This window comes from Callithrix jacchus, chromosome 16, assembly GCF_049354715.1.
Source record: "Callithrix jacchus isolate 240 chromosome 16, calJac240_pri, whole genome shotgun sequence".
Taxonomy (NCBI): domain Eukaryota; kingdom Metazoa; phylum Chordata; class Mammalia; order Primates; family Cebidae; genus Callithrix; species Callithrix jacchus.
In genome coordinates this window covers 92,482,329-92,492,460 of record NC_133517.1, presented here as the reverse complement: position 1 = coordinate 92,492,460, position 10,132 = coordinate 92,482,329, and positions in this window count along the sequence as shown.

Genomic DNA, 10,132 nt, shown 5'->3' with positions numbered 1-10,132 from the left:
GCCAGGGAGAGGCTCTCAAGCAGGGCTCCAGTGCTCAGGTCAAGAGTGGTTACTCATCAGAACAATGCCTGGCATGTGGCATTCCCCCCACCAATGTTCATGGAATATGAGTGTTCATGGAACATAGTTATTGAATTTGAATATGCTTGGCCTTGGACTATGAGGCCCTTGCATATATGATTTCATCACTAGAGGAACTCTATGAGGTAGGAAATACTACCTCAGTCTTACCGATGTACAAGCTATGGCTCAGAGAGGCCAAAGTAATATTACTTTGATCAGATTTTAATGCCAGTGGTACTTATAACCACTACACTGTTTTTTGTTTTGTTTTGAGATGGAGTTTTGCTCTTGTTGCCCAGGCTGGAGTGCAATGGCATGATCTCAGCTCACAGCAACCTCCGCCTCCCAGGTTCAAGCAATTCTTCTGCCTCAGCCTCCCGAGTAGCTGGGATTACAGGCACGCATCACCATGCCCAGCTGATTTTGTATTTTTAGTAGAGATGGGGTTTCTCCATGTTGGTCAGGCTGGTCTTGAACTCTCGACCTCAGGTGATCCGCCCACCTTGACCTCCCAAAGTGCTGGGATTACAGGTGCGAGCCACCTGTTTTTGACTAATGGAAGATGAACGGTATTTTCTGCAACTTTATTTATTTATTTATTTATGAGATGGAGTCTCGCTCTGCTGGCCAAGCTGGAGTGCAGTGGCGTGATCTTGGCTCACTGCAACCTCCACCTCCCAGGTTTAAGCAATTCTCCTGACTCAGCCTCTCGAGTAGCTGGGACAATAGGTGCACGCCACCACACCCAGTTAATTTTTGTATTTTTACTAGAGATGGGGTTTTGCCATATTAGCCAAGCTGGTCTCGAACTCCTGATCTCAGGGTGATCTGTTCACCTCAGCCTCCTAAAGTGCTGGGATTATAGTGGAGCCACCATGGCTGTCCGGTGTTTTCTATAACTTTAGTTTCATAAAGCAACTACTTTTTTCCTGCAGAATAAGCAAGGTTATTTATAGTGGAATAGCTAGCTCCAATTCTAAAAGCAAACAGAAAAAAAGGATATTATTTGTATTTTTGTTCTCTGATCTTTTAAAAACAGCTTTATTGAGCTATAATTTACATACCATAAAGCTGACCCATTTAGGGTGTACAATTTAATGGTTTTTAGTACATTTACAGAGTTTTACAACATTCATTTGATCTAATTTTAGAACATTTTCATCATATCAAAAATAAACCTTGTATCCATTGGCCAAGACAGCATTATTATTCCCCTCAGGTTGAGTAGCCTATAGACAAGTTTCTTCCTGATTATAGGTCCCTGACCTTCCTTTTCTTAGAGCATTTACCTTAGAAACTTGTAATTGAAAATTCTTTGCCCCTTTGAAATGCACATAGATCCTCTTCCAGCTTCTTGCCAGGTTAATAACTGAAGAACCACTTTCTCAAGGACCTGGAGCCATTCCTTTAAATGTAATCAAGTTAGCTCGTGCCCCTATCTCCCAGTCTCTGTGGAAGGGCAGGAGTTCAACTTCACTAAGTGCAAATTTGCAAGTACAGATAGATGCCCCCATTACACTGACCAACCTCCCCTACCACGTCCTCCAGGACTTTTCCACTAGCTTGCCCCAGTACTTCTAAATCTGCTCACCTTTTGTTTCAGCAGACTTGAGTTTGATCTGTAATAGTCTTAGAAAAGTCTTCCTTGCCTGTTTAACTATGTAACACAATGTTCCTCTGATACCCACCTCCTTCTAAATTCCTTTGACCTTCCTTAGCCCTGAGCAACTACTGCTCTACTTTTTGTCACCACAGATTTGCCTCTTCTGAACATTTCATATAAATGGGATTACACAATTTGTGTTTTTTTGTTACTGGCTTTTTTCAGTGTTTTTGAGGTTCATCATGTATCAGCACCTCAGCATAGCATTCCTTTTTGTCACCAAATAATATTCCATTGCATGAATATGTCATTTTGTTTGTTCATTTATCAGTTGATAGACATTTGGCTTGTTTCCACTTTTCGGCTCTTATGAATAATGCTGTCGTGAACATTTATGAACAAGTTTTTGTGTGGATATGTTTTTACTTCTCTTGGGTATACATCTAGGAGTGGAATTTCTGGGTCAATATGGTAACTCCACATTTAACTTTTGAGACCCTGCTCTACAGAGCAGCTGTGCCATTTTAAAGTCCTACCAGCATTGTAGGAGGGTTCCAGTTTCTTCACATCCTCGACAATACTTATTATTCCCTGTCTTTTTTATTACAGACATCCTAGTAATTTCAAATTGATTGTTTTATAATATTTTTATATTTTGATTCCAAAACAAAACATAAATCCTCATTTTGAGGCTATAACTTTTAAAATAGAAATTAAATCCTTCAATTATTCTCAGTGAAAATATAATAAGGAATTAGTTAAACCTCCAAGAACTAGACTGCTTCCACTCCCAATGATGGAGACACTTATTGATACTTCTGTAGCTGTTTGTGTGGATAAGAACATTCATCACATATTTGTTCTAAGGATTAGAAACAAAGTACATAAGGCATCTAGCATGAGGGTTGGTACTCAGGAAGTACCAATAAATGCTTATGTTCATTTAAAAGCAAGGAATTGGTTACACACAGTTGCTTTGCACACTTGACTAACAACTCTTTTTAATTAAAACAAACTTTTTTAGACACAGGCTTTGCTCTGTCACCCAGGCTGGAATGCAGGTATGCTATCATAGCTCACTGCAGCCTCAAACTCCTGGCCTCAAGCAATCCTCCCACCTCAGCCTCCCAACTAGTTGGGATTACAGGCAGTTGCCACAATTAGTCTGCCTAACTAATTTATTTTTATTTTTAGTAGAGACAGGGGTCTCGCTGTGTTGTTCACGTTGGTCTCAAACTCATGGCCTCAAGCAATCCTCCCACCTTAGCCTCAGCCTCCCAATGTGTTGGGATTACAGGTGTGAGCCACCAAGCCTGGCCTTTGACTAATTACTCTAATGGCAACATTCACTAGAGAAATGGAAATTAGGTTAAATGGTAAAATCTCAATAAAAAATGTCAGTGTGCAAAGAACCACCAAAGGAAATAGAAAAAGGATGCAGCTAAAACTCACAAAATGAAAATCCCCCCATGCATAAGGGGGGATACCTGTCATACCCCCAGTAGATGCCTAAACTGAGGCTAGTACCAACCCCTCTGCATACTATCCATAAACTTTTTCCTTCTTCACAATTTCACAAACAGATTTGTTCTTAACATAGACCTTAGCAACCTCAGCCTGCAATTCTTTTTCTTTCCTTATTAAGTGAAGAACTTCCACCATTTAACTTAAAGAACACATTTTCCGGCTTCTCTTTGGCATATCCGAATTGCCAACATTATTATTCTTGTGCTTTGGGGCTAATAAGAATAGTAAAATAAGAGTGACTTGAACTCAAGCACTGTGATACCACAACAATTGATCTGATAACCAAGACCACTAATAAGTGACCAGGGGCACGCGATGTCCACAGTGTGAAGCCGAGCAAAGGGAGGATACACAACCTGCGTGGAATGAAGCTGGACAGCATGAGATTTCATCACGTTACTCAGAACAGCACACAATTTAAACCTTATGAATTATTAATTTCCAGAATTTTCCATTTAATGTGTTCAGACCACAGTTGACTGTGGGTAACTGAAACCACAGAAAGTGAAACCTTGGACAAGGAGGGGACTGTTGTACAAAATTTATATTTAAGGCAACTCAGACTTTGGAAAACTAAATCTGTAAATTTCCAGGGTTATTTGAAATCAGAGCTCAGAAGTAATATAGAAATATCTTTAAAAGTTGCTTCCGTTGTAATGCAATTGAGAATATTCCATTGAATATTGTATGTATATTGCTTTTTATCATAAATTTTATTATTTATATGAGCTTAATGTACATTGCTAAGTTCACAGGAAGTAGCCACCTCTTTTCTGTTCTGGGGCTCAAAATGAAGAACATCTGTGGATGTTCTTCATTTTGGCTTTTGTAAATAATAAATAGGACTGTGCCAAGACATCACTCTACCTTTGTTTAGTGAATTTAGTTTTCATTGAAATATAGCCACAAGGTGCCCTGTAACCAAGAAAACAGGACAGTGACCATTATAAGAAATCTGCTCTTTCAGAAAGCTCTAGCAATACACAAAATGCTCAATATCGTATAGGGGAGTTCTTTTAAAAGAGTGTTTTATTTTGGAAAATCAATCTATAACATTGACAATTAAAATTTGTTTTCAATCTCTGTGTGTAAAGCTCCAGAAAAGGGTTCTGCATAATTTTTTCCTTGCTTTTTAAAAAATGTGTTGATCTTTTCAGTAACACTTAAGGGTAGGTATAATCCCATTTTCTAGGTAAGACAGGAAAACCAAGTGATTTACTCAGTTTACAAAACTCTTAAGTAGTGGACATAGACTTCAAATTGTGATGTGCCTGACTCCAAAGCCCATGCTTTTCTATCTCACGGTACTCTATTACTTCTCCCTACTAAAGCTTCCAAGTCACTTTTTGAGGGATATTAAGCTTTCTGGGGTTTGAGCTTCCTTCCAACATATGGAAAAACTGGCCCTAATCAACACCTCAGTATTCTTACTGTAAGACACACTAAGCCAATTCTCATTTCATTCCCAGTAAACCACGCGTGTCCTAGGTAGACAGAGGGTGACTTGGTCCTGTGAAGTTCTAACACTAGTTTTCAAGTTGTCTTAATCGTTAAAACCCTTTGTTCAAATGAAATCTTGCAGAGAAGTCCAAGATATAAATAGAATTGCTGTTAGGAGAACACAAGGATGAGCAGTTTATTGAGATAACCCCCTCATCAACTGGGGCTACATTGACTGAGCACCTACACCAGTTGAGCTCCATTGATACATGCCTCCTCATCACTGTTCTGCTGCATTCACATCATCTCATTTAATCTTCTACTCCACCGTTACTATTCCTGATTTAAGAACCAGTATATCAGTTAAGGTTACTCCATAGGTAATTGAGAAGCCTACCAGTTGCTTAAATACATACAGGTTTATTTTTTTTTCATAGAACTAGAAATCCAGGGATAGCCAGGCCACAGTTGATGCAACTGCTCAGTGAAATCAGGTGTTTTGTCTTTCTTTTCCATCACTCTTAAAATGAAGCTTTTCTTTTCATGGATATTGGATATGCAACTAGCAGTGTTTGCTACAACAAGGGAACCAGGTGATCTGAAAATCATCTGGATCTAGGAGCTCTGTAAAGACCTCACTCTAGTTCCCTGTCACTAAGGTAACTTCCTTGGACCCCCTGAGCTCTGCAAGATCCTTTCAACTGTGTTTGGTCTTGGAATTCTACTAACTCATCACAAGTGGGTTCCTACTGTTTCTTCTCCCCTGCTCCCTCACTGACCTTTGTTCTGGGTTGCAATTCACTTTCATGATCCCAGGAATAAGCACGCATAAGAAATAAAAAATGATCTGTTTCCATTTCTCTTCAGAAACCACTATTATTTTAGAACTTTTCACGTACAATAGTTCATTTAAATGTAAGCTTCTGAGATTTTTTTTTTTTTTTTTTTTTGACAGAGTCTCGCTCTGTCACCCAGGCTGGAGTGCAGTGGTGCGATCTTGGCTCACTGCAACTTCCGCCTCCTGTGTTCAAATGATCCTTCCGCCTCAGCCTCCAGAGTAGCTGGGACTACAGGCATGTACCTGTAATTTTTTATTTTTAATAGAGATGGGGTTTCACCATGTTGACCACACTGGTCTTGAACTCCTGACCTCAGGTGATCTGCCCACCTGCCCTGTCAAAGTGCTGGGATTACAGACATGAGCCACTGCACCCGGCCAGTTGTTTTAACATTTAAACTGTAACAATGGTAATAGCAAACAGTTACACAGCACCTACTATGAGCCAAGAGCTGCTGTATATATACATATTACAATGCTGCTCCAAGAGTATTATGTATATTAGTTTAATCCTCCAGTAGCCCTATTATCCCCATTTTACAGATGAAGAACAGAAGTACAGGGTGATTCTGAATTCCTGAAGGACAGATGCCAGTAAGGTGTGGGCAGAGATTAGAATCCAAGCAATTTGGCTCCAGACTTTTACCCTTTTATACTGTTGCCTCTAAGCAATTTAAAACTTTTATAGGTTATAACATGTTGAAATATTAATAGAAGTTATTTTAAATGTAGTTGAGAAATAACTGCTAATCTTTAAATTTTACCAACTGCCTAAATGTCTAAAATTGCATCAATGCTGTGATTTCTGACTCAATATCCTAAGGCAAATTGTTTTATCCTTGTATTTGTAATAAACAAATATGAGATACACATACATGCCTGACACGACAGTGGAATGGAGCTTAGTTTTATATCCTTTTAGCAAATACATTTCTAAGGCTGTAAAGCTTTTTCTACTTAAAATATTAATAATGGCAACTTAATGTTTCTTGCTATGTATAAGGTACTGTGCTGGGGTAAAGATGGCATGACTTCTCTGCTATTCCTACTATTTAGAGACGAGGCTATTTCTTTTCTTACTGAATCTGGGTTGGCCAGTGATTTGACAAATAGAATGTATTAGGTTGGTGCAAAAGTAATTGCGGGTTTTGCCACTACTTTCGATGGCAAAAACCGCAATTACTTTTGCACCAACCTAGTAACATTCTAGGATGTCTGAGACTCGGTCCTAAGAGCCTTGCAGCTTCTGCAGAGGTGTACTGGAACATTCATTCTTGGGTCCAGCTTTCACACTGTAAGGAAACATAAGCAACCTTGAGGAGACTCGTATGAAGAGGATTCCAGGCTCCTGGCTTAGCACCCAGCCAACAGGCAGCAGGAACCTGCCAGCTGTTCAGGTGAGCCCTTTGGGGAGTATATTTTCCAACTCCAGCAGAGGCCAAGAGGAAGAGAATGAGCCTGTATCACTGAGCTCTGCTCACATTAATGATTTGTGAGAAAACTGAATGACTGTGGTTGCTTTAAGCACAAAGTTTGAGGGTAGTTTGTTATGCAGCAATAGATGAACAGAACAAGTGCTAAGGCCTTTACACATGGGATATTTATTCCTTGCAATGATCTTATAAAGAAGCTATCATCCTTACCTCAGGATGAGAAAGCTGAGGCTCAGTGGGCTGGCCTAATAATCCAGGTCTGTCAACTCCAACTTGGTATTTCTCCTGATAAATCTTACTTCACTTTATGATCCATCTTATTCATAACTGTTGAGTCAGACATGACTAAGGTCTGCCTTATTGGCTATATGCCCTTAGATAAATAGAAGACAAGTTTGTTATTCCATAGAACTGTGAGATTCCAAGTATACATACAAAAAACTTGGCAGGTGATAGGCACTCAATAATGGGCAAATATTACTTGCTTTGAAAATTCCTATAATGCACAAGCAGCTAGTGGTAAAAGGCTCACAGAATGGCATTTGGTGGCATTGTGAACATAGATACACACATTTAGGAGCAGGAACGTGCAAAAATGTCAGAATGGCCTGACTTCTAATAGAAAAAAAAAAAACCTGTGACATAGTATGATGGTCAACCATGTATGCATACATGGCTTATGCTTACCTGTATGTACATATAATATGGGTAAATAGATTTCCTTGAAGTCTAGAAAATTCTTGACTAAACAGCTATGTCTGTTACTTCCTCATTTTAAGATTCCTTCCAGCTATAAAATTCTGTGAATTTTACTTTGCCTTGACTACCTTGCATGTTGATTACCTTAGGAAAAAATGTAATCACAGCCATCAACTCATGCCAACATCTATATGCAATTTGCAATTTGTATGCTATTCCTGAACAAGAGTTCAGATATTCAGAGAAAAGGCCTTTCTCTCTACTGCCTGCTTCTACCTATTTTTAAACAGGGATCTTCCTGAGTAAAATAGGTCCTATCGACTTGCTGTCATCTTCTCCCTTGGAATTCGGGGGAAAGATGTGAGGGAAAGGTGGAGCAGTTAGTTGAAAGGAGGGCAGCTGTAAAATGCTGTGAATGTTACTGGGTCTGTTGTAGGTGCTCAGTAAATACTTAATTGAATGAACTTGTTCTTCCTTTATCCCATTTAGCCTGTCTTACTCACTTATTCCCAGATTAACAGTGGATGATGGTGATAAGCAATAGCTAAGAACTAAAACCTCAACAGCTTATCGAAAGTGCCCTTCATCTTGTACTTACGTTCTTAGTGCTAGCTTATGACATGAGTCAACACCAGGGCTTCTGGCCCACAGAGCCCTTCTGACACAGCACTTTTTTTTAAAAAAGTGCTGCTGGGACATTTGAAGACTGAAAGACAATAACTGACCCCCCCCCCCAAATACATATATTATACCCTTAACGTTGTTTTTGATACCATAAAACGAAAAGAATCAGAAAACAAAACTACCACTCACACCAAAAAAAATCTCATTATCTAGGAAAAAAAGGAAAGAAAAAAAATCCTCTTTCATACCAATTTTGGATTAAAGAATGTATCAAAACTGAAACTTAAGAACATCTAGAAAATAACAGTAATGACAACACTAATGCTGCCAAATGATTCACCTTAAGTGGTGCTCACACTTAAGTCCATGTCTTCATCTCTTCTTAAGAATTAAGAAGTAAAAATAAATGAGTACATGCTAACTGAAGGAGTTAGAACAGAAAACAACAAAATAAACCAAGGAAAGCAAAATGTAGAAAACTTACTAAAGTGTAAAACAAATAATTAGCGAGAAAAAATTTAACAGAATAGACATCCAGTTTGGGAAAAACAAAAAAATACACAATTAAAACAGTAGGTAAATTGTTAGCTACCTTCATCAAGAAAATAAGGGAGAAAGCATAACAAACTAGGGCAATAGCCACACACATAGAAGGGTTAACATTCCTCAACTAGGCAAATAAATTTGAAAACTTGGATTGTATGGATGGTTCCTAATCCAGGTAATATATAAAAACGACAGACTAATTACCACATACAATATCAACAAAGTTGTCAAACCTACTTGCCACTAGACCCAGATAATTTCACTGAAATGTTAAGAAACAGAAAATTCCAATGCTATTTAAACTGTTCTAGGGTGTTGTAAAAGGAGGGAAGTTTCCAAATCCACAAGCACAAAATACTAAACTTCTCAAAGCAAACACGTGTATGTACACACACACAAACTATAGACTAGTTTACAAGTGCAAATATCCTAAATAAAATATGAAGTGCAGCCTAGCAATATATTTAAAAAATACACATGGCCAAAAAGAATTTATTTCAGGAATGTAATGATAGCTCAAAATTACAAAATATATTGGTAAAATTCATTTTAAAGGTTGAAAGGAAAAAACATCATATGATCATCTCCACAGATGTTGAAAAGGCATGTGATAAAATTCAACATGCAGCCTTGAAAAAATAAAGGGATTAGTTGTTACTCCTTAATATGATTAAATCTATCCCAACCAGATTTATTATAGCCAGTTATTGAAGATGACATTAGACATTCTAGACAATGCAATTAAGATACAAAGAGGAAGGCAAACTGTAGTAATGGTTACATTACCAGTGTTTGCTTATAACAGAATTGTGTAGTTGGAAAACACAAAATAATGAAGTGAAATAATATTACAAACAATAAAAAAATGGAATCAGGTAGTTGGGTAGAAAATTAACATAAATAATTAGCCTTGGGCCAGGCGCGGTGGCTCAAGCCTGTAATCCCAGCACTTTGGGAGGCCGAGGCGGATGGATCACGAGGTCAAGAAATCGAGACCATCCCGGTCAACATGGTGAAACCCCGTCTCTACTAAAAATACAAAAAAATTAGCTGGGCGTGGTGGCGCGTGCCTGTAATCCCGGCTACTCGGGGGGCTGAGGCAGGAGAATTGCTTGAACCCAGGAGGCGCAGGTTGCGGTGAGCGGAGATCGCGCCATTGCACTCCAGCCTGGGTAACAAGAGCGAAACTCGATCTCCAAAAAAAAAAATAATAATAATAATAAATAATAATAATTATCCTTTATATACACTAAAAGGCCAAATTATAAAGATAATTTTGTTAATAAAGGCAACAAAATGTAAAAATTTTTAAAAATAAACTCTTAAAATCTGTTATCTCTGTAAAGTGTAAAATTCAAC